General features: G+C 34.0%; 1 non-coding gene across 1 annotated transcript; it reads left to right on the top strand.

Moving 5' to 3' along the window:
* The first annotated feature begins 5,039 nt into the window (after positions 1-5,039).
* On the top strand, positions 5,040-5,243 carry LOC125072898. Its single transcript, XR_007120023.1, has one exon. It is a non-coding gene; the product is annotated as a small nucleolar RNA U3 (small nucleolar RNA).
* Positions 5,244-7,187: the final 1,944 nt, after the last annotated feature.

Here is a 7,187-nt window from a genome sequence, read left to right as displayed (position 1 = left end):
TACAGAGAAAGCTTCTCAATTAATAAAATTAGTTAAGATCGGCCTTAATAATAGAAAGGATAGCGTAATATTATAAGTAGTACTAACTAATTTAACTTTAATTACTCTATTGTTCATTTTACAGAGTGGCATATTCGTTTTAACGAAAAAACTCTTTAAATAAAGAAAAAAAAAAAAAAAAAAAAAAAAAAAAACACGTCACATCAGAGCCAACTGGTGAGCCTAAAGTGAATAATTTGTGTCGACTCGTGATGCGAGGGAACTCACACGACTTAAATAAAATTCTGCCTTATGTTTTGAATAAGGCACTTTGAGGAAAGCACTGCTTTCAGCTTGGTGGAATTACTTCTTAACCTTGTCTTGAGTGAAGATGCAGGTGCAACGTAAGGCCTGGCGTTTGAGAAGGATTCGTAAAGGGAAAAATAAGATTGCCGTCAGTAAAATTTCCACCTACATAAATACCAACAGTCTATTCCAGACGCAGAAGGAATAAAGATAAACAAACCTTAGATCTACGTATTGCATACGATGTGCTAATAGCTCAGCTATATTGTGCCTCACTAACAGTTCTTTATTTACATTACATTACATTAGCAGCCCGTAAATGTCCTACTGCTGGGATAAAGGCCTCCTCTCCCTTTAAGGAGAAGGTTTGGAGCATATTCCACCACGCTGCTCCAATGCGGGTTGGCGGAATACACATGTGGCTGAATTTCGTTGAAATTATACACATGCAGGTTTCCTCACGATGTTTTCCTTCATCGCCGAGCACGAGATGAATTATAAACACAAATTAAGCACATGAAATTTCAGTGGTGCCTGCCTGGGTTTGAACCCGAAATCATCGGTTAAGATGCACGCGTTCTAACCACTGGGCCATCTCGGCTCTTCTTTTTTTATTTGACATATCTTTATTTAGTTATATCACTGGTTCAGTGGTATAGTTCTATACAACACTATTCCTATTAACTAGTGATATCCAGTTTTATTTTACTTCCAAAGTTCTGATTGCAGCTAGTCCAATGTTCAAAACACCATTGTTTTGCAAATCCATAACGAATATTTTCAAATAATCATAGATTATTCAAGATTTCAAGTTGTTTATTTGTGTTTCGTCCTCTTGTGTTTAGAATAGACTATATTTTGGCTTCATTGACGATTATTAAAAAAAATTTAGTATATACCTATAAAAATACAGATTTTTTTTTAGGACGTCATAGATGGCAAACGAGCAGGAGGCTGACCTGATGGAAAGTGACTACACCCGCCCATGGACATCTGCAACACCGGGGTGCTTGCAGGTGCGTTGCCGGCCCTTCAGGAAAGAGTACGCTCTTTTCTTGAAGGGTCACGCAATGAATTACATATTATTAAATTATAAGACTACCCATCTAGTCAACATATTGATTAGCATTTTTGATTGTGTTTAATCTATCTCTTAAATCATCAATGCGTCACCATTCTTGGGAATTAGATGTTGTCCCTTGTACCTGTAGTTACACACACGCACACACACCTTACGGTACATGCATACTCAACATTGGTGTATAATACATCTTATTTAGTTGTTGTTTATGTAATGTTTTCTTTTTGACTGGAAAATAAAAGCGCACACACATTTGCTCTAGCATCACCTCTAAGGAAATGCTTTGTCCAGGAATTTATACGCCGTTAATTTTCCTATAATACGATATTACTGTGACAAATTGAATTAACTTTGGTTAGCTAGTTTACAGACAGACAAATATATTTTTCTCTCATGGCATGTTGCGAAAAGAAATAAAGATATCACGTTACGTGCGATAACAGCTAACTACGGTGTGATAACGGTTTTGTAGAAATACATTTTTCTTTATAAATTTTATCAAAAAATCGTTTTATTTATATTAACATTTGTAATTTTGAGTTCTTTGTTCATCGATTTGGAAATGTTTATTTCGTAAAATGATAAGAAATTTTACTAATCATTTTTCGATGTTAAAATTCTTTATGAAATGATGATGTTCTTCTGACCGATTTTGGCCACGACCTATCACACTAGCCAATTACGCAGGACATCAAGTGTGTGCGAGTACAGATTCACAGCACTCACTATCCTCTCACTATCATAAGCCGATGGGACTGCAAATCCAACACGACCGGAAAAAGTGCAGGCGCAGAATCAATAGCTTTGAGGCGCTTTTGAGGCACGGATCACTTCCAACTTCTAGACTCGGGGCCGTTAATGAGGATTCTTCAACCGAAAACCCAATAATTTATTATCGATCCTACCAGCGGTTTGTATCGAGGAGCTGCAGAGAGCTCCGTCTCTATCTATTAATATAAAAATATTATATTCATATAAACCTAATTCGTGATCATACCTTCGTTATTACCTACAATGATTGAAGTTACATTTGCCGTATACTTTCTGTAATAATAATGTAACACTGCCTCCTATCAAATAACGTTTTTCTACTGAAAATTCAATGACAAAGAATTTATCTGACTCAGGATTCAATACCGGATTACAAGCTTGTAATTATTCTTCATAACACCAGTGCGCTACCGACCCTGAGCCAAGAGTTTATGCCCCTTATACCTTTAGTTACATTGGCTCACCCATTCTTTAAGCCTGAACGCAGTAATACTAAATATTGCTATTTGCCGGTAGAATATATACTTTGACAAATATGACCTCACGTTTTTCACTCAATTTCAATTTAAAATTTAGATGAGCTATTTTTTTGTATATTTTTTTTATCCAATGATTATAGGTATACAATATAAATCTTTTGCAAAAAGTTCAAAAACCGAAATGAATGTATAACTGTTTAATTAGTAGTAGTAGTTTACTTGGTTGTAGTGCTTTTTACTAGCCTGTCTGGGTAGGTACCACCTACTCATCAGATATTCTACCGCCAAACAGCAGAACCCAGTATACTTTTGTGTTCCGGTTTGAAGGGTGAGTGAGCCAGTGTAACAGTAATAGGTACAAGAGACATAACATCTTAGTTCCCAAGGTTGGTGGCACTTTGGCGATTTAAGGAATGGTGAATATTTCTTACAGCGCCATTGTCTATGGGCTGCGGTGACCACTTACCATCAGGGGGCAAATTTTTGTCTTTCGTCTACCTATTCCATAAAAAACCCAACAATGTCTCATATTGTGTTATTGAAATCATTGTCTTTAGAATTGTATTCAGTTTGGTGCTTTTTCTTTAAGCGCGATGCAGGAATCACTTATTATAGAATAGCGACATCTAGCGACAGATTATGGAACGAGTGACTTAACATGCAGTGCCTCAATTATTTATTATTAAATACGAGAATTAGTTTTTCAGACGCCCCACTAGATGTCACTTTAAAGTGTTTAAGTTCTATTATTTATAATACTAGCAAATCATTGTTAGGCTATAGAGTTCTTTATGTAGTTCTTTATTACTATTGATAACACGCAATTTTACCTCATATGTTGTAACGTGTATTTTCATTATTTATCACATTTTTCACAAGCAGAAGGCATCTGTACTTTCACATACAGTTTTAAGGATCGATTCTTTCACCCATTATGAGTTATCTATTTCTTGTTTACTGATATCAAAGTGATATACATAGGAGCAATTGCCGGGAGCAATTGGAAATCCTTCATCCGACTCATACTCCCCTACACTAACGCAATATTGACCCATTCTAGCTCTTGTAATTTATTTATTTATTTATTTTATTTGGGAAACAAACAGTAACATAATACACAAATATATGATTAAAAAAGGTAATACAGATACCAATTAAGTTTCCACTTCCACACAATAATACAGAACTAGAGCAGTTTGAATACAATGATATGAATTTAATTTAATATATTAATTATCCAATCTAACCTAATATAAAATCTGAACACATAAGCATTTAATTAAAATAAAATAATGTTAACAATAATAAATTAGTAAAAATACATCAAATTACATCTTCTTTAAAAGTAACTCTAATTACGATTATCTAAAGCATTTTTAATTAATTTTTTTAAATAATTTAGTCTTCAATGTGTCTAAAATCGCCTTTTAAGTTTCTATACGTATGGCATTTTAAAATGGCGCTCGTTTACGTTCGTTAATAATAAGACCTCACACTGTAATTAACAATGCAGACTGCAGTGTAATACACATTTCTAATCCATTTTTTTTATCTAGAGATAAAATAAGTAGGTATATAATTGAGCTTTTACATTGCGTTGGGTCGCAATGCGTCACAGTATTCGCTTCAAGCAATGACGGTGTCAATGCCTGTGCCCTGTAGAGATAACACGAATATATTTTTAGTTAGAAAACTTATAAAGTGCAATTTTATTAAAGATATCATAGAAGGTTAGGGTCAAATAAAAGAGACAGCTCAGTTCGATTTGAATTTATTTCACCGAATGAATATATTTTAAGAGCCTGTCGCAGAAAATATTAAATTTACTTTCCATTTAAGTTAGTATAACTGGCCAGTAGCAGGCAACTCTTTTATAGCATAAGATAAAATATTTTTTAAAAGAGTTTAAGTTATGCCTATGAAAATCAATTGATAATCCAACAGATACATTAAAGATAAAAAAGCATAGAATTTACTGATTTCTAGACAGAATATATAAAAAAATAATTATTATTTACTGATACTCTGTAATTAAATAGCGGAAAAGAGTAACTACTGAGTTTCTTGCCGGTGCTTAATTCAACACTGTAACCACGATTCAAGCGTGATTTTATGAGCCTATTTGAAAAAAGAATATTTTGATTTTGAATTCTTGTGGTTGATTCTGTTAAGGTAAAGCACTGGATTAAAAGTCCCTTAAGGATAAAATAATATCTAGTTAAAAATAAAAACAGGAATGTTGAATCAGTCTTATAATGCTATTATTACGCCAATAGATGTCGCTAGCAAACAAACACCGCTGAAATCTAAGCAATTTTCTTTTGCGCCGTTAGATGTCACTATTCAAGGTTACGACCTTTCTGAATCGCGCTGGCCAAGTTCTGACTCGTCGAATGACTATCGTTGAAAATTTAAGTTTCGACAAGACCTTACTTCATAGGATCATTTCTATAGTAAGCTCTTCACGAGATCAACACACTACGTGTGATCGTACCAGTCGCGATGAGGAGACGTGGCGCGGTGTCCTGAGCGTGAGGCGGACGACGGCTTCGGCCGTCAGTCCTCGATGATCGTTCACTCCTCTCCTTCGGGAGGGGGGCGAGGGGCGTTGTCGCTGTCTGAGCGGCTATTAAATCATATAAGTGAACTCAAATGTTATGTGGCTTGAGATCCATTCCACAATCACAAACAGAATACTTGTACATTTTTATGTAATTTCAGTAGTTCGGGATGGCAAAATAATATTATGTTGTACCATGATGTTTCAATCTCTCTCTATATTTTTACAATGCTCTCAATCATCCAATTGATTTCCTTATGACAGCTCAATCACTTTTAAAATAAGAAATAGTGTTACATGCCAGTATTTAATGTTATAAAATAATATCAACTAAAGTTGTACAAATTATTGATCAATTAATTACAATAATAATTGTAATATGTAATAAATATAAAACCTGAAAAACAACCATGGCAAATTAGGTTAGAAAAAGACATAGCAGCTTTAAGAGTGGACATAGGAAGATTAAGCCAATATATAAAAAACAATAGATCGAAGAAAATCGTACGCGAAGTAGCTTTAATTTTAAACAAGAATAAAGTACATTCATCTCACGAAGGGAATAATATTACGCCTCAAGATGTTTTAGATACACTTAAACAAAAATTAACGCTAAAAGCACATAGACTAGCTCGCTACTTAAAGGCTCTGAAGAGGAAAAAAGACAACAAACTATTCATGACCAATGAAAAAGGTTTTTACAGACAATTAGAACTTAGTGGCAGAAAAAATAATAGCCTCGAGCAATCAGAAATACCGGATAAAGATGATTTCAAAAACTACTGGGCCGATTTGTGGGAAAAAAGTGAGTGTCATAACGAAAAAGCAAAATGGATAAAGGAAGAAGAAAGAAAATGGGAGGGTATTGAAGAAATGGAATTTTTAGATTTAACAAAAGAAGATATTGAAAAAGTAACGCGAAAAATGAAAAATTGGAAGGCTGCGGGGCCGGATGGCATACAAAACTTTTGGCTTAAAAAACTTTCTTTCCTACACGAGATACTTGCTAAAAAATGTACAGAACTGATTAAGGGAGAAGCACAATTACCAGACTTTGTAACAAAAGGTATAACCCATATGCTACCAAAAAGTGCAGATACATCAAGCCCATCACAGTATAGACCAATTACTTGTTTGCCAACCTTATACAAACTGATTACGTCCTGCATATCTAATAAAATTAACTCGCATATAGAATCCAATAACATATTAGCAGAAGAGCAAAAAGGCTGCAGGCAGGGTCATAGGGGATGTAAAGAACAGCTAATTATTGATTCTACAATACTAAAACAAGCACAAAAACTCAATAGAAATTTACATGTAACATACATCGACTACAAAAAAGCTTTTGACAGTGTACCCCATTCTTGGTTAATTAGAGTTCTGCAAATTTATAAAGTAAACCCTACAATAATAACATTCCTGGAAGATGCCATGGCCAAATGGAAAACAATTTTATCTCTTTCCAATGGAACTTCCAAAATTATCACAGATGAAATTCATATTTGTAATGGCATTTTCCAGGGCGATTCACTGAGCCCCCTATGGTTCTGCCTTGCACTCAACCCACTTTCGCATTTACTTAACCAATTTAAAAACGGATACAACCTATCTAACAGTACAGCAATAACACATTTAATGTATATGGATGATATCAAGTTATATGGTAAATCGGAAAAAGATATGGAAGACCTACTAACTATAACAGCTAACTTCAGTAAAGACATTCACATGACGTTTGGATTAGATAAATGCAAAACCTTACACATACACAATGGAAACATATTAACAGGAGATTATAATATAAATAACACAATAAATATTACAGCTATGGACATAAACCACACATATAAATATCTAGGCATACAACAAAATAAATATATAAATCATACACAAATTAAAAAAGAACTTACATCAGAATATCTAAGAAGAGTAAATGTAATATGTAGACAGAAACTTAATTCTAGAAATTTGTTTAAGGCTCTTAATACTTACGCAGTTCCTATACTGA

The sequence above is a fragment of the Vanessa atalanta genome, chromosome 22 (genome assembly GCF_905147765.1).
Source record: "Vanessa atalanta chromosome 22, ilVanAtal1.2, whole genome shotgun sequence".
In the NCBI taxonomy this organism is placed as follows: domain Eukaryota; kingdom Metazoa; phylum Arthropoda; class Insecta; order Lepidoptera; family Nymphalidae; genus Vanessa; species Vanessa atalanta.
This window is presented reverse-complemented; position numbering and strand designations above follow the sequence as displayed.